An 18966-nucleotide genomic window follows, 5' to 3' on the forward strand; every position below is an offset into this window, starting at 1 on the left:
TCCCACTAGAAGAAAGTTTGGAAATGGGCCACATTATAAGGCAGAAAAAGCCACCCCAAAAAGAGTAATATTGGGTCCCTAATGTCATTTTGTCCTATACTAGTGGTGGCCTTCAGATTATTTCCCAGAACCCTACAGCACCCTGGAAAAGGAGAACAGGTCTGAGTCTCTCCCTACCCTTGGCCTCCAACAGAGCAGCTACACTTTTATTCACTGGGCTTCTGATTTATTCACAGGGCTTCTTGTTATATCGTTTGCAGAGTAGATTCATCACTAATAATACTAACAGCCCTGAGACTGTGTGGGTGCATGAGTCCATGTAGGCACTTGGTAGGTGTATGAGGCCTCAGCTTGATGCCTTCCAACAAGCCCAAGAGGCAGAATCTGTTACATGGTGGAGGAAGCAAAAGTCAAGTGTCTTGTCCAAGGTCACAAAGCTAATGCGTGAGAAAGTCAGAAAGTGAGTCCAGCTCCCTGTGACCCTGGAGCCCTGACTGGTACTATTCTCTGGGAAAGACCACAGGGAGGAAAGTAAAAAGTGAGGCTTTCACTAAAGCAATCTTCCTCAACCTTGCCTGCACACTGGAATCACCGAGGAAGCTTTGAAGCTTACGGACACCCTGGCTCTTGCCTCTGGAGATACTGATGTAATGGATCTGGGGAGCAGCCTGGGCATAGGGATTTGGTTTTTAGAGACACAGTGATAGGAATTCAGTAATTAAAGTTACCTGTCAGCACTGATTAGAGGGTTTCAAAGATAGGAATTTCCCTTGTGGCAAATTACTCAGCTGGTGGGGTAAAAAGTGTCCTCTGAGAAAGAAAAGAAATACAGCACTCATCCTATTGCTCTGGCATAGTGTAAGGCAGACTTTCTCTCCTCCTCCTGCCCCACGGCTCTTCTATGAACCTGACGGCACCTGGTGCTCGCATATTTGGCGAGACTTTGACACAAAACAGCTCATGTAGAGGAGAAAGGGAAGAACATGGGAAGGCTGGAGACTGGACATCAGCGCCCACCCTCTGTGATTCCGTCTTTTATGTACTTGGTGCAGGACTAGGGATAGGGTGAGATGGGTAAGGCTTTGGGCACAAGATTTAAAGGGATTCAAACAAAACAAAAAAGATAAATGTGTGTCATCAGGATAAATAATGTTTTAGTGCCGTATTTTAAAAAGTAAAAATCAGTGCTGAAACATCCATAGTGAACAAAATATCAAGGATTTATGTAGAGGCAGGATCCCACAGGGCTGGGACTGCGTGGGGTAAGATGTGGGGTGAGTGGTGAAGGGTGCTCTCCCATCTTTCTTTAAAATGGATTTTGGGGTGCATTAATCATGACTATTAAAATTTTTACATTAAAGTTTGATTTTTCTTAATTTTTGTGCCCCACCGTGAGTCCTAGGAAACATTCATGCAAGGGGTATAAACTTCTTCTATTTTTATTTTTATTTTTATTTTTTATTAAGGTATCACTGATACACACTCTTAGGAAGGTTTCACATGAAAAACATCATGGTTACTACATTCACCCATATTATCGTGTCCCCCCCATGCCCCATTGAAGTCTCTGTCCATCAGTGTAGTAAGATGCCACGGAGTCACTATTTGCCTTTTCTGTGCTACACTGCCTTCCCCCTGATCCCCCCCACACCATGTGTACCAATCATAACACCCCTCAGTCCCCTCCTCCCTCCCCCACCCCTCCCCTTTGGTAGCCGCTAGTCCCTTCTTGGAGTCTGTGCATCTGCTGCTGTTCTATGTCTGGAGTAAACTCCTTTTTGGCTCAGATCCTTCTGAGTGGAGGGAGGGGAATTGTCACCAATTCTGGTGTTAAGTATATTACTTTCCCATAGGGAATTGGGGGTTCTTTTAAGACTAGGGGACATCTCTCCCTCCTTTTCCTGACTAGAACTACTTCCTTTGCTGTCCTGAGTTTGTATATTTTGATAATTCGATCTTAAGTTACATGTTCTCCAGGAGCATGTGTTTGAGTGATCACATCATCCTCTCAAAGCTCATGCACTAATTCCTGAGAATATTCAGTCGTGTGGACTGTAGTTGTTTATAATCAAACTTCAATGCAAAAAATCATTTCCCAGCCATCATTAGAGAGTGAGTGTACATGTAATGATGGAGAGCATGGGCTTGGATGCCGTGCTAGGCCCCTAAAGAGTGGCCTCCCTCTGTTCAATGGGTACAACAGTCCTGACCTCATAGGGTTGTCGTGAGAGATGCAAGAATTCATGTTTATGAAGTGCTTAAAATAGTGTCTAGCAAATAATAATCACTCAGTAAATGTTAACCATTATTGCACTGAACCCTGTTCACGTTAGCTATTATGCTGATCTGTTAATTCTGAAACTTGAAGCTTGTTCTCTGGGGTGTTATCTGTTAATTCCAACTCCTACTCCCTGTTACACTTCCTGGCGATGCTTTTGTCTCTCTATTTTTTTGTGTTCTTCCTCTGGGTCACAGTGGCCATGGAAAGGATTACTAATTCTGGGAAGTTTTTCCCTCTTGGTTCATAGTGTTTCCCTGCTTCCGCCCATCGGTTGCAGCCACTGACAAGTCTATCACTGGACAGTCCTCTGCCCGTTATGGATGGTCTGCAATAGTGCTTGATAAAGACGAAGAAGAAATCTAAAAAAATAGTTGATATTTGATTTGTGTCATTAAGATTCAGTTATTTGTATATTTGAAGCTAAATTGTTTTTATAAAAACAAGATAATTAGCGCTCATATCTAACAACAATCGTAAGTGGTACTTAGTAAGTAGAGAAAGAGAGGTTGCTGGAAAATTCTGGTTTATCAGAACAGGGATTTTTGGGCTAGCTGATGACAAAGATGATCAGGTTAGAAATGTGACATCATAATTGATGCAGAAAAAAGACTTGTTCAAGAAGTATTTACTGAGCACCTGTTACGTGCTAACTTGTTTGGGGAACAAACAATAGGCCATGGACCTAAGGCCCATGGATTTTGCATCTGAACAGTTAGATGTGCTATACCAACTGTTGTCGTTTATTCTTAAGTACAGACTAAATGATGTAGTTTATTCTTACATACAACATCACATCGGTGTATTTCATGCTGTGCCTGTTGTTCCTTAGATTTACAAAATTAGGAAATAATCTTCTAGGATACTTTCTATCTTATTTTCTGCTCTTTCTTTTATATGGATGACTAAAGGTCTATCCATGATTTGCACAAATACATAAAGATCATAAATCTTTAATTATTTTAACCAAGTAATTAAATTTTAATTAATTAACTGAATCTGAATTTTAAAGTAAAAATCTAATAAAGCAAAAGAACTTTTGATCTAAAATAGGAGTTGATAAACACTCCTGTGCTAATTTATTTTAAAATGCTGTTTTTACTTGAGAACTATAGAAAAATTTTAAGAAATGAAAAAGACTTATTATCCCATTACCCAAAAATTGTTAGCATCCAATTTCTGTTTTGAGTTGGAAGTATTTACAAATATGTACCATTTTAAAGATGATAAAATGTTTTCATAATGTGATCTCCTATTATCTTGATGACTCTGAGCTGGGCAGTTTATATTCTAAATGAGTACTTAGCCTGTGAAAGACTGACACTTGGTAAAGTTTATGGAATTCGTGGGTGGAAGAACAAGGATTTGTACTGGAGTCTTTAACTTTGAACTCAGGATTCTTACAGACACAGTAGAGTAGACGTACGTTTCTCTTATTTGAAGTTCTAGAAGAGACAAAACTAATCTTTGAGAATGGAAATCAGACCAGTGGTCGTCTGGGTAGTGGGGCAGGGAGGTATTGGGAATGACTAGGAAGGGACACCAGGAATTTCTGGAGTAGTAGAAATGTGTAGCTTGATTTGGGTGTTGGTTACACAGTTGTAGGCATTTGTCAAAACTCTTCAAAATACACACTTAAGATCTGTACATATAACTGCATGTAAGTTTTACCTCAATTGTAAAAATCATTTTTCTACTTTCAGTGATATTAGATATAGAAAATGGGCAATGCTGTAATGTCCTAATAAGAAATACTGTGACATTATTTGATTTTTAAAATATAAGCTATTTTGTTATCTAAGCGGACATCCTCCCTTTTTTGTGTATTAATTTCCTGTTGCTCTTCTAACAAATTACAACATACTTAGTGGCTTAAAACAACGTAAGTGTATTTTCTCCAGTTCAAAAATGGCTCTCACTGGGCTAAACTCAAGGTGTCGGCAGGGCCGCGTTCCTTCTGGAGGCGCTCCGGGAGAACCTGTGTCCTGAGTTCAAAAGGAGGAATTGAAAAAGATGGTTAAAAAAAAAGGCTTTCCAAGTGACCCAGAAATATAGGAGAAGGTGCTCAGTCACATTAGAATTCAAGGAATATGAAATAAAAAAACACAGTGTCTATCAAGACTAAACTAAAGCAGTTGTGATCTAGTCATGATGGTGTACTATACAGATATAAAATGAATGAACTGCACTTACAAACAATAACATGGTTGTAAATATACTCAAGTGTAATACTGAGTGAAATGAGCCAGTCACAAGACACTACGTAGTGCTTGATTATATTCAGGTAAAGTTAAAAGAAAAAGGCAGTACTAAACCATAGTGTTGATGGATATGTTCTCAGGTAGTAGGAATATAATATAAGGAGAAGCAAACAATAAGAAGAATAAGAATGAGGGGTAGTGGAGAGAGGGCATGCATGGGGTTTGGGAGGAGGATGAGAGGGATTTGGGGGTGCTGGCACTTCCTGTTCACCACCTAGGTGGTGGCACGATAGGCATTTAAGCTGAGATAATCATCATACTGTATGTTTGGTTTTGTACACTCCTTTGTATGTATGCTCTACTTCACAATGAAAAAGTTAAAAAAAGAAAAGAAAAGAGAAAAGCACACACAAGACGGTTTGATACCAAAAGGGAAATAAGAACTCATTAGGAGGCATCCAAGAACCTAGGGTGAATTGCAATGCCAAATTTAACTTGCAGTTCACAGGGGCCATTGCAAAAAGGGAAACATTTGTGCTCCATAGTTCATATTTTCTTGTAAAGTTTGCCTGGAGAGACAAATATTTCTCAAGCTCAAAACTGTGGGTGGACTATTATGGTCATTACATAAGAGGTAAGAACAATGAAGCAGTTGCAGATTTTCTGAAGGCCACAAAATGGCCATTTCTTCTCTGAATTGATAAAACTGAGAATGTGACATTCGGGCATAGTGCAGCAAGGGCATCTCTGAGGGGATCTAATTGGACACAGGCCTGTGACTTTCCAGGGCAAGGACCTGCCAATGCTGTAGGGACTCTACATGATTCTAGCTGTTTCCTGAATGCAGCCTTCTGCATTCTTTTGCATGTAGCCTCAGAGAAGTGGCTGTACCCAGGCCGACTCACTCTTCACGCAGCGTTTCCATGGTATCCTAGTCCTGGTTTCTCCCATGACGGTTGGCTCTCTCTGCCTTCACCTTGATCTTGACTCAGCCTTGCCCACAGCTCTTCTCCTACCTCTGAGCATGCCTGACTCCCTAACTTAGGGTTGGGGCTAATACGGATTTCTAAGAGTGGCTGGTGCCACTTACTGTACTGAATGCAAGGATGAATGTTTTCTTAGGCCTCCACCCTCTTCTCCAAGGCACTCCAGGACAGCAGAGTGGTTGAAAATGTGGGCTTTGGGTTCAGACCCTGTGGGTTTGAATTCTGACCCTGCCACTTAACAGACATATTTCGTGTCTCATTTCTTCCAATGTAAAATGGAGGTAATGATACTACTGACCTCACACGTAGGTTAAAACATGTAAAGTGGGGAGATAGTACAGCAAGCACCATGGTTGAAAGCATAAACTCAGGGATCAGCCTGCCTGGGTTCACATCCCAGCTCTACCACTTACTAGCCATGTGGTCCTTGACAAGTTTTTAGCTCTTCATGCCTCAGTTGGCTCACCTGTAAAATGGGAATTATATAGCACTGTCTAAGGGTTGTTGTGAGAATTAAATGGTTTATATCTATAATGCACCAAAAACAGGGTGCATATGAGTGCTTTATAAGTGTTTGCCAACCAAAGATTGGAATGATGCTTGGCATATAGTAAATTTCAGTAAGTGTTGGACATTTTTTTAAATTTTATAATTTGTATTATATTTTATATTATTTTATATAATTCTTTTATAATTTCTAGAAAGCCTGTTGCTCCTAGATATTCTACCCACTACTACCGCATTATGGGTATTTATGGAATCAGCCTTCAGGAAAGAGTACAACCCTATTGAGAGGAACACCATTTTACAAAGTGATTTTTTGTTGTTGTTGTTTTGCCAAACTAAGTGTTGGACATTTTAATTATTTTCTGCTTATGTGACTCCCCTTCTACTATCTCCCTAAGTATGGTGATTGATCAAAGAGTAAGAAAGAATCTGAGTCCAAGCCTTGGATATTTCTAATTGATCTTAAGATAGGGTCATGGGAAGACCTTTTTACCCTCTAATTCCAAAGTGGTTGCTTCAGTGTCAGGGAGGAAAGAAGTCAACCGCAGAAGTAAAGAAATCTAATATACACATATAAACAGCATTTGAGAGGAAGAGAGCAGAGAGAGAGAGAGAGAGAGAGAGAGAATGAGGAAGAAAGAGACAGAGACCTGATGGTGTTGGAATCATGCTTTCCATGTGTGGAGTCCCAGAAGTTTCTTGGTTTTCTGTCTCTCTTATCATGGTTGAACGAAGAGCTCTTCTTTTTTTTCTGTGAGCTACCCTTTTTTTTTTTTTTCAATAAGTCTCCTCTAAACAAACTTGAATCAGGTTTCTGTCTCTTGCCACCAAAAGAATCCAGAAGATTCTGGGTTCTGTGAGTTGTTCTAGCAAATTACTGAAACTGAGGGGGATGTCTTGGAATCCCTCCCCTCATTTTATTTGGACATTTAAAATAATTGAGGTATAATTGGCATACAACATTATATTAGTGGTGGGTGTACTGCATAATGATTTGATTTGTATAGAAATCCCTGAACTTGTAGGCAGCTAGGCAGAAGTGTGGGTCGCCCAGGGACCCCACTTTTGCTGGCATCTGAAGCAGGGCAATCTTGTGAGATGGACTCCTTCACTTGTAGGACCTAGTGCTTACTCTAGGTGGTCGGTGTCAGACTGGACTGAGTCGTAGGACACCCGGTTGGTGCCAGAGAATTGCTGTTGGAAGCAGGTAGGAACTTTGGAGGAAGTGACTATAAGAATTTCACAAGAATTCTCTTGTGAAAAGCAGCCAAGCCCTTCGTCCTGTATACCTCCAGTAAAGCACACGAAACACTAGAAGACAGAGCATGATATTCAATAGACCCTTTTGAAGTGAAAGGAAATATATTGTTGATGGATGGGTAAACAACATCAGGCCACATGCAAAGTTCTCGGGCCCAGTATGCTACCTGGTGTGATAATGGGCTCCTCTTTCCATGTTCACATTCGAAGTTTACCGATTTGTGATTTATTCTGTTGAAACTCCTCAGATCCAGTTATCTTACTGTGTAAAAGCTACACCACAGAATTGGATGTATCAAGGGGAATATAACTTGTGGTTGTATGGCATTTGGAGTATATTTATAAGAACTTATCTATATGGCCAACTCCCAGTATAAAACAGTTCCGAAGGCCAAATTATGCCTATCAACTATACCATTTGTGTGCCCAGTTAGTCCTGAATCCAACTTACTTTTTTAAAAGGCTCAGCTTTACTTTTCTACAAGTAACATTTGTTGTCCCTTTAGCACCTCTATTCTTATATTTCTGATTGTATGTGTTCTTTTCGTATTTGGTGTGAGGTCACTCTGGGGCCTAATTCATAATGTCCTTTGACAGCAGGAGGGATTCAGGGGAGGTCATTGGGTAGCTACATGCTTGGGATTCCTGGAGCTCCAAGGAGGGAGTGAGTAAGAGTTTGGAAACAGTCAAGCTTTTTTCTAGGCCTTGATCCTCAGATGCAGAAGAATGGAAGACAGTATCAGTCTCTGAGGATTTGAGTAAGATGGATGGGCTCAGACAGCTCAGAATCCAGGAACACAGCTCTGTCCTAGGTTCTGTTCATATTCCACCCACCTCCTTCCCATTTTTTTTCCCCTAATCTACTGGGGTGGGGGTTATACAGCATCACATTAGGACTCTTCTGCACTGTTATACTATTAATGACTTGTTAAAAACGGAATAGAGTTGATGAACCCTGTATAGTTTGCTTAATTATTTTCTTAGTGTAGGTCACTTAGGTTGCTTACCAGTTTTGCTTTTGTAAATACAGTTGTAAAAAGTCTTTGCCTATAAAAAAAAAGTCTTTTTCCACATTTTGGGTAACACTGCACAAACGAATTCCTAACATTTTCAGGCTTTTGACACGTTTGCCAAATAATTTCCCAAACAGGCTCTATTTTCTAAAGGGCAGTGTCCAAAAGTACATTTGTTCTTTTTTCCTTTGCCAGCACTGAGTATTATAATTTTTTAAAACCTTTGCTAACTCAATAGTTGAAAAATGATCTTACTGCTTTGATATATATTTCTTTGAGTGTTCTTCAAGAGAAGCACGCTCTGCTCCTGTGCTTGTTAACCACTTATTTCTTCTTGTCCTGTGCTTTGCTCAGCTCTGGACTGTTCTTCCCCTCATAACTTCTACTTGTAGAAGGAGGCTAGTGAATGTTGAATTCATTGTCGGGATTGGGAAACACTTCAGAAGGCACATGGAAGACCCGCTAACATACTCATTCATTAGTTGGTGGTTTGCAAAACAAAGATTAGGCATCTGTGTTCACTCATTTATTCAACAAATAGGTCTTACGGGTCTTCCATGTGCCAGGTATTGTTATAGGCACAGTAAAAAATAACAGACAAAAATCCCTATAGTGTGTACATTCCAGGGAGGAGAGGAAGTAAGTCGACATACAAAGTGTTATTTTGTACACGGGAAGGTGGAAGTGCTGGGAAGAGGAGAGCTAGGTGAGAGGGACTGAGCACATGGGGAGGGTGGGCAGCAATTTTAAATAGGGTGGTTGGGGTAGACCTTATGGAGAGGCGACAAATGAGCAGACTTGAGAGGTGAGACAGTGCACCAAGGACAGTCTGGGGGAGGTCACCTCAGGCAGAGCCACGGCCAAGGCCAAGGTTCTGAGGCAGGAAGATGCCCGGTGTGTTCCCAAACAGCAGGGAAGCCAGGGTAGCTAAAATGGAGCAAGTGGCAGTAGAGGATTAGAAGTTGAAGTCCTAGAAGTTAGGGTGGATCTTGTAGCACCTTTGGGGCCATGATAAGGATCGGGGCCTTCTTCAGAGTGAAATGCAAGGCCCCTAGGAGGTTTTGACCAGAGGAGTGACAAGTTCTGTCTCGCTGCGTTGCAAACAGACTTATCAAGGGCAGATGCAGGCAGACCAGTTAGGAGACTTGCAAGTACCCAGAGGCCACACTTGGCAACGAGGGTAGTGAGAAGGCCTCTGCTTTTGGTAGAGTCAAGGGAATTCCCTGATGGAATGAATTTGACATGTGAAAAAGGTGGAGTCAATGACTTCTATTTCTTTTTAAGACTTCATTGGTTACGTGTGCACAATAGACCCTTAATGAATGTTTCTGAACATTTTGAGTTAAAATCAGAAACAGAAGTGCTCACGGAGAGAGCGCCAAGTAGTAAGGCCAAGAAAAAATCTATTCCTGCCATGAGAACTCAGAAGGGGCTGTGGTTATATCCATTAGAGTGAGATGACAAATAGAAATGATTACAAGATTGTGGCATTTGGTCCATCCTTTTATTCTCTTTACATATTCCGGTTTAATGTTTAATGTTACTTAACTGGCAACCACTTACGGTTCTGACATAGGGTTTATGCCTGATGTCGTTTGAACTCAACGACACATGCAATGATGGGATCTAGGGGTCACACTGTATTTGGGTTGTTAGGCATCCTGACAGTGGATGACAAAATGAAGACAGAAAGAAATCAAATGAGTTATTTTGTGTACATGTAGGTCATTTTGTTATTCAAGATGTGTTAAGTTATGAATGATGGATATATACAGTGTTAGTCATTATTTTTAAATGATGAGGTTTAACATAGTTTATGTATTCTATTTTCTTTTCTAATATATATATATACATACATATATAAATATGTGTATGTATATATATATAATATATGTGTGTGTTTGTATAAACCAGGGTCTTGTAGACCCCACTGCAGACTAAATCGTGACTGCTCTGTGAGTTCACAATGAACCTGCTGGCAGAGTATCTCTGTAGTAGCTTCTCTTTTATGAAAGTTTAGAAATCACACTGCCTCTCTTCTGGTGTTCTTAGTGATTTCCACCTAGCTGTGAGGATGGGTGGAGTAAGAAGGTAATGTGCGGGGCTGAGGGCAGCCCCCCTGGCTATAGTCATTCCAGCGGTGCGGCACTGAGGCCAAGGGAATAAACGTGCCACCCTGGGAGGAGGTACAAGGCCGGCCCCTTGCCGTGTAAACCCAGGCAGGTCTTTTAACACTTAAGTGTCAGTCTATCTATTTGTAAAAAGGAAATCATTTGTATTGCCCTCCCTATTTCTTAAAATAGTTGTGAGGCTCAAAGTAGTACTGATATGACATAAAATTGCTTTGCAAACACCAAAGCATGGTACAAATATAAGCCTCTATTATTGATTTGGCTACAGGGTGCATTATTCATAAATATAAAATAGATTATACCTAAAGATTATAGACACATTCTTTCATCATCCTGAAATATGTATTAAGTTTTCTGGATAGAAATAGTTCATTACTTTGTGATTATACTTATCCCTCTCTGTGGACTTGTTCACTATAAAGCTAATAATGGGATTTAATCTTTAACCTATATGTTTATGTGGAGATATGCGTGTGTGTGTGTGTATGTGATTTTAATAGTAGAAGGGTGGGGGAAGAAATGTGGACAAGGCCTTGCAGAAAGTGGGTGGGACTTAACATGACCTAGTCCAATTTCCGCATTTTAAATTGAGGCTAGAATCCATGATGGTATGCGATTGATTGCCAAGATTGCATAGCTTGTTAGAGCACAGCCAGTATAGGAAACCAGGTGGACAGAGTCCCAGGCCAGTTTCTTTCTACCTTCATTTTGCTTCTACCATGTATCACACAGTTTTTTCTATACCTGTTTGCACAGAGTTATACCAGCTGTGTGATTACAGAGCAGTCCTGCACCAAGGGGGTCTCTGTCCTCAAACAAGAAGTGTCCACAGTCTCACATAAAGCTAAAAAAAAGGAGAGGAAGCAGAGGACATGGAGTTTCAGAGACATAGCTAAGCCAGAATTGCTTTTCTCCTTAATATTAATTAACCTCTTCTGCTGTTCAATTTTTTTCCAGATCTGAAATCTTATTATAATATGTGACTGACCTGACACTGTCTCCCCTGTTGAAGAAGCATTTCTGAAAGTTCCACCAAACACCTGCCATTATGTCTCCCATACTCTCTTGAGCTTCAAGATTCCAGGGAAGGTGGGTTTACTTCTCAGTTTTCTTTTTTAGTTAGGGCTGTCTTATTAAGGGTGAGTGGGAGGCTGGCTGTTGTGAGGACAACAGTCTCTCTGCCACCGTGTGTCTTTCTTGACACTGACAGAAGCAACCTCTCCCCTCACCTTTCGGCTCCATCATATCCTGTGGTTTACTTTTCTTCCTGGGATTTATTACTGCCTGAATGCAGCCCCTCTATTTCCCTGTGCACTTATTCATTGACTTTCTCTTCATGAGCTTCCTGAGAGCAGGCCGCTGGACTGTGCTGTCCATCAGTATACCTCGAGTGTTTAGCATTCAATTATTAGAAGACTAGGAAGAATTGTGGGGTCAATGAGTTGAACATTTATAAGGCTTCCCTGTTATCAAATCACTTCCCCCAAATGTTAGAATTCAGTCTCATCAGCAGGGTCTGTGAGGATCCCTTCCCATGCAGCCTCTCTGAACCTAGGTTTTAAAACTTAATAAACAGCTCTTGGTAATATGATCGGCAAAAATTTTTGAAAAATAATTCTCATTCTTATTTTAATTTACCTTTCTTTGTTGCAGTACATTTTAGACAGATTGTTATTCAGACTAAGACTTTTTTTGTTTGATTGTGGTAACAAACAGGGGCCAACTTTAGTGGTTAAAAAAATTTGGTTAATCTTCCCTGAGAATGCCGGGTAAACTAAAGATTTCTCTCTCTCTCGGTCATGAAAATCAACCATGTATGAAAGCACTTTAAGAAGTATAAACAAGTTATGCAATCATAATGATCCATTGTACTTGGATGGGAGTATAAGAGGACAATGATGGTTTTACTCAAATAGCAAATTTAAAACATTGACAAGATACCCAGTTATATTTGGTGAGGCATTCATCGGTGGTGATCAGAACTACCGGAACTACCAGTAGGGACAGAAAGGAAAAATAGGATTGCCTTTGTTCCCAATCCCTTTTCACCCACAGAGCAGTCATAATGAATACCCACAAGAACTCATTGCTCATAAGGACCAATTAACCCACTTAACTAGTGCATTTTATTCTTGCAAATTGCACCCAGAAAGAGAACACTTAGTATCTGAAAGGATCTGGCTCCAGTCTCACATGGATAGGTCCCATTTAAATGCTTTTTTAAAACTAGGGCTCCATGAACTACATTTCTAACTGGAGGCTGATTTCATTTTAAGCCTCTCTTCTTCAGACCTTGTGTGATGGGCCTGGCAGGGACATTGTGGCAGGGGTCAGGGAGTGGGGAGAAACCCTTCAAGGACATTGCTGTCTGCTCTGTCCCTCTGCAGCTCTCCGGGACTGCTAGGTGGCTGGACTCAGTCTTCTCTCCACTCAGTTTTTTTGAGTGTTTTGGTCTGTTGATTTTCCGGTGTCCGTAACCCAAAGCAACATATCTTTTTTGGCATGTTTGGAAAGAAGCTGTTGCTGAGATTATTGGACTCATGAGGGAAAGTTCTATGTTTACACAGTACAGTACAGGGCATTATTCAAAGCCGAAGATGGCACGGTTATAGACATCTGCTAGGTCAGTTTTTCCCAACCATTTTAATAAAACTCACGATAACCAGTCAACTTGACACAGTCATTTCTCAAAAGAGCTTTGGTTTGATAAATCATTTTCCTTTCTAGGGTTTATATTCTAGCTATTAACATCTGGAAATAGAATGCACACCGATCATAAAATGCATAACCTTTAAGCTCCCTCTGGAACTCAATATAATTAAAAGCAGAAAGCATTCGGTAGGTTTCTGGTAATGCTGGCCCTATCTGAGGAGCTTTGGGGGACACCCAAGAAGTATGAGTCCTATAAATGATGTCCTAATTATGTAAAGGAATAAAAAACCTTTTCTAGCTTCTCATTCCCAATGCATTCATCTAAGAAATGATAGGGCAGTATAATAGATACCTTCAAGTGGTCCCTCACTCTGCAAGAAGCAATGGAAAATGTTCCCATGTGATTCATTCTCTGGCTGATACCTTCCTTTCAAGTGTTCAAACTCTAACATAACACATTTATGACACTCATTGTTTGTGAGCTCCACCAGGGCCACGTAATTCAACTTTGGACATAGTGGTATCTGGAGAATGAGAGAGAGGCACAATTCCCCTGAGAGGCATGAAATATGGCATATAATGGATTTTGAATTTCTCTGTGGGTCTTCACTTAGCATTTGCCTTTGTTCAGGGTCAGCTATTTCCAGTTTTGCCTCCTAGCCCTATGGGATTGCTGTGATTAAGCTTATTCTCACACCACATTGACCCTGCTCTCCAAAATCTTGTAGGTTTAAACACACACACACACAGACACAGAGCTTTATTGATATGTAATTCATATACCATACACTTCATTCATTTAAGGTGTAGATTCACAGATTTGAGCAACCATCACCACAGTTATTTTAGAACACTTTCATGACCTCAGGAGGAAATCTGATATCCTTCAGCTCTCACCTCCATTCCCCATCCCCAGCAGCCCTACACAACCACTTTCTCCTTCTCCAGTCTCTGAAGCCCTCACAAATCAGCACTTGGACATAAATTTCCACTCTGTCCCATCAGTTTTCCCCCAGATCTTGATGAACTCTTCCCTTCAGCTGGAGCCAGGGCACCAGGGAACAGAACTACCCACCGACCAGAGAAGCCACAGAGAGAAGCTCAGGGGTGGGGCTGGCCCGGGGGCCCCAGGGGAACTGAAATCTTGAGCTTCAGCCTTCAGTCTTCAATGGCCATCAAACTGCCGCAGGGGCTTTATCTTTTTGCTTCTTCTGAAGTTCAAAAACATTTTGTTGTCTAGCTCTTCACTGTACCTTCGCTCTGTGGTTCTCTTTAATTTACACCCACCTTCTATCCCGCTCACCTTCAGGATTTTTCATCTGTATGCACCACATTCATCAGGGAACAAACGTGTCATCCTTCTCAGGGCTTTTGTTGTCAGTCAGTTTGAATATTGGTTGTCTTCACAGTCATAAACTTTATCCCAGCTTTGTCCTTGGTTTGGAAAGAACAAGTGAATCAACATTATTTACCTTTGCTCAAGCCTCTACCTTACCCACCTTATAGTACCATTAATCTGTCAAATCATCCCAAAGATGTAAGGCACTGTATATTATCTGAGACTTCTTCTCTGTCAAAGGGTACTGTCCACTCTCAGGAAAATATCTCCGCTTACAGTCCTGAATACTCTGAATGAGGGGAAGCATGAGAGAAGGCGTATGTAGGGATGTTTAGGTGGGGAGGAGGGTCATGTGCACGCATGGTAGAAATCAGTGAAACCAGTCATTTATAAAATAACAAGTAGAACAGTTTTGAGGATTTTCTTTTGGTTTTCCAGTTCAATTTTTGTATAAAAAGTTACAAGCTTCCACCATTCCATATTCAACTTTTGTTTTCAAGACACACGATATCAAGTTGTTGACAATGTCACTAACTAATTATATTCTTCTGGTGTGACAAATGTGTGGTATTAGAAAGCCTCTTATTTCTTAAATAGGCTTAAGCATACTTCAACTATTCTCCCTTGTTTGCAACCAGGACTATAAAGATGGGCATGAAACTAGATCTAATCTGGTAAAACTTTTGTTGTAGGGTTTTTTGCTTATTAATAATTCACTGCATGAAAGATTCAAGTCCTATAGTATCTTATAAAATTCCATGATTCAGTAAACACTGTACTCTATTTTTGTAGGGCTCACATGTAATATGGGTACTGCCCATAATATTCCCCCCCCTCCTTTTTAATTCCTGAAGCTTTAATAGAGGGCATAGTCCTCCTGGTTTATTTCAGTGCTTCTGAGGGAGAATCAGCATTTCCTTGTAGTTCTTGTTCCTCAGAGCCCTAAGAGCGAAGTTTTCTCCTCCAACACCAAAGGAGGTAACACAAGAGTGGCAGGGGGTGCCATTCATCTGGTCCTGGCTGAGTTAGTAAGTTTCCCAGGAAGCCCATTTTTCTTTTCCTGAATCATATCTGAGCCAAAGGCCCTATAAGGGAAAGATTCCCTGCTCCGTGATGAAATGCCATCACATGACATTCTTCCTAATGAGTCACAGTCAATAAAAATTGTTTTCCAAGTGAATCTGACTGTGCCTCTACACGGAGGTATAAGAAGGAAAAATCTTTGTCATATCAAAACATCATGCTTCATCAGCTAAGCTCAGACAGACCTTTCACTTTTGTAAGCAAAGTGAAATGCATTTCCATGCAAAGTGAAAATCCAATCCGTCCTTATTTTTCCTTAGATACACGTTATATAGTGTGAAGAAATGAGGGAGACACATATTGGGAAATGTTTTTAGGGTTTGGGAACTGAAAAGCAGCTACTGAGGAGTTTGTACTACAATAATGAACTGTCGTCTAAAGGTATTTTGAACTCCTAAGAGCTTCCATATAAATATTAGGTGGTGGGATTTGTTGATTCAGGTTGGTTGAACCTGGTCTTAACTTGGAATAGCACCGACCCCACTATTAGGAGGATTGGGAATTTATTAGCAGCTCATTTCTGTTGTGTTGTTACTAAAGAGACTTGGAGTGGGCTTACTGAACCCACAAATGATCCCCAAAGTGTGCACTTACCAGCCATGAGCAGGTTAACCCTTCAGGCTTGGGGAAATGGAAATGAAGAGACAATGGACCAATCGTCCACACATTAACTATCATTACCATGAAAAGGAAAAGAGAAAATTAGAAAGAGGACGTGCAAGCAAGTCATGTGACACACATTGCAGGATGCAATGGGGCAGGTATCAATTTCAGGGCTGGCATCCCTAACATTCCCTCAGGGGGACAACACACAACCCAGAAGGGTCAACTAGAAATCAGAGCAAACCCAAGTCAGAATGGGATGAAGGATTTAAGTATGTCCAAGGCTCCAAGGTGTAAGTGACACTGTAGACAAGTGAGACCTTGAATTTGACCTTGTCCCAAGCACCCCCATAGAGTTACCCAGTAAGGAAAAGATGCGGGGTGAGGAACCAGGAATCTAAGTTATCCAAGTGTTTTTGGTAACACCATGCGCTTCTCTTTCTATGGGAGAAACAAAGTTATATACAGGGGAGCATAACTAGAATGGCAGAAAAGCCTGTTAAGTGAGAAATGGCTGGAAAACCTTAGCAAGGAGAAGAGAACCCTGACTGAGGCCATGGGCTGCCAGGCACGTCAGGAGGAGGAGGGAAGGTGTGTTCTCCTGTAAGGCTCCAGAAGGCAGGACTGGGGCCAGAGCAGAGCCAACCAGCATTTCAAAGGGGCTGTCATGGGGAGGTAATGATGACGCAGAGGACTGAGATTCATCAAAAGGCTACCCCGGTGGGGTGTGCGGAGGTGGTACTGAACCAGGGGTGGGAAGATAGGAGAGCTGCACGGAAAGACTCAAAAGATCTCCCTGGTCCGCATCTCCCCCTTCTAACCCCCCCCAAAACACCAGTGTTAGCAATCTTTGGAGCACACTGAGTTGCTGATCAGAACCTTTAAATGGCTACCCATTACCTACTGAATCATGTTCATACTCCTTTTCCTGATATGCAGGGCTCTCGGTAATGTGGCTTGAAACTCCTTTTCCAGCTATGTCACGAGATCAATCACCTCTCTATACCAACAGCTCTAGTATGTTGTGCATTTCCCTGCCCGTGTGCCATTCATCTCTTAATACCTTCCTTCTGCACTCACTTCCCTGCCTGTTGAAAAACCTTTAGGGCCCAGCAAAAACGTCACCTTTTTCTCCAAGCCTACCTCACCCAACCCTTCCTCAGGCTGACTGAATCCACCACTTCTTCCTGTGTTCCCATAATATTCTGGTGGTCTTTCTGACCCAGACTGTCTTCTTTTCTAATTCTGTGTATTTATTTAGCACTTTGCAGCTAAGAAAGCACTTTGGAGTATTATCAGACACAGGTACCATCTGCCTGGGAAGTTTTTAATCCTACCCTGCAGATAACTCAGGCTTTAAGTGTTTAAATGATTTGCCCAAAGTCACAGAACTAATATTTGGTAGCGCTAGAATTCAAATGCAGATTTTCTGACCCTAAATCGGAAACTTACTTCCCTCCTAGGATTGGTGAAGTTTAGTTTTTTTTTTTTTAAAAAAAAGGTCTATTAAGTATGAGAGCAGTATTCTAATTCTAAAGTGTTACTTAGATGAAAGAAGGGATTTACCCATCCGACTGCCGACTTCTAGGAGTCGGACTCTTGGCCAGCTTCATCTCTGCATATAAATGCACATTCTCAGGCCCACCCCAGACCTGCTGACTCAGTGACTCCAGCTGTCTTTGCTCTGACAAGCCCTCCATGTATTGTGACTCTCACTCAAGTCTAAGAATCAGGGCTGAACTAAGGATTATCCTTTTTGTGTGTGTGGGACTCCTGTCCTCCACAGGCTATAGGGGCATTATTGGATCACAGCAAGTATACAAAACTCAATTCTCAAAGGAGAGAGGATGGCTGATAGTGCTGAGTGGGCAAAGATTTTTATCGGGAGAATAAAAAAAATTAAAGACTAAACTGGCAAGATTATGAGTGCTAAAGGGTGTTGTCTTATTACCTGGGAGGCAGGTGTCAAGAGGCGCTTTAAGTGGAGGAGGTAAGACAGGACTTTGAAAGGGAAATTCTTCATGGGTGTCAGAAAAACCCATGGGAAGGGAAGAAAGGATTTATTACAGAATTTTAATTGGGGAAGAAGTGACATAAATTTTTTTTTTTTTGAAAACCGCTGACAACAGGCCTTTGGTAAAAGGTGGAACAATCCAAGAAGATCAAGTGTAGAGAGCAGGTAATGAAGGACTGAAGAGCAAGGTTAACCCTTAGTCTGGAGAATAGACTCGGGCATTTGAGTTCCTGTGACCATTTTGTTTTGGAAACACTGGTGTGAGTTCAGCTGTAGACTATTTTTATGTTCCCTGAACAGTGCATTGCTCTAAAGAGGAAAAGAGCTGTAAAAGGTGCTCCGCTTCTTTAAGCTGTTTTGAATAATGCAAAAAGTTGGTTGTTACTCTGAAGTACAGACGGAATTAGCCTGCTGAAAAGAGGAACCTGATAAAGTTCAAATGACTGAATAACCCCAGTAGTCTGCCCCCGGACCACATGCCTCCGGGAGCCTGCTGGGGTGAACTTTCAGGACTGACAGTGGCTTTGGTCCCCACCCATTCATACATGTCCTGGAAGTCCGGCAGCCCCGCCCTGCCCTTAGGTGTCCCTGGGCTCCTGGTTTCCTAGTCAGCCTTGCTGCCACCTTATTTCAGAACCTGAGTGGCCCATCACCAGTGCAGAACTCAGCCCCTTCTTGTTCATCTCCCCCTCCCCAAAGCACTCGGGTAGGGAACAAGCTATGACACCGTGATTTGTAATCAGAAACGTGTATTTAGTATCCTTCCCCTGGTTCTGGCACAGCTACTAAAACCTTTGGAATTTCTTAAGAGGTGAGAATGATAAAGCTATCTTTGTCCTTCAAACCAGGCCTCTCACAGCCATGCCTGGGTTTGTGTTAATGAGGTGACTTTTGGGAC

Source organism: Manis pentadactyla, chromosome 7 (genome assembly GCF_030020395.1).
Source record: "Manis pentadactyla isolate mManPen7 chromosome 7, mManPen7.hap1, whole genome shotgun sequence".
Lineage (NCBI taxonomy): Eukaryota > Metazoa > Chordata > Mammalia > Pholidota > Manidae > Manis > Manis pentadactyla.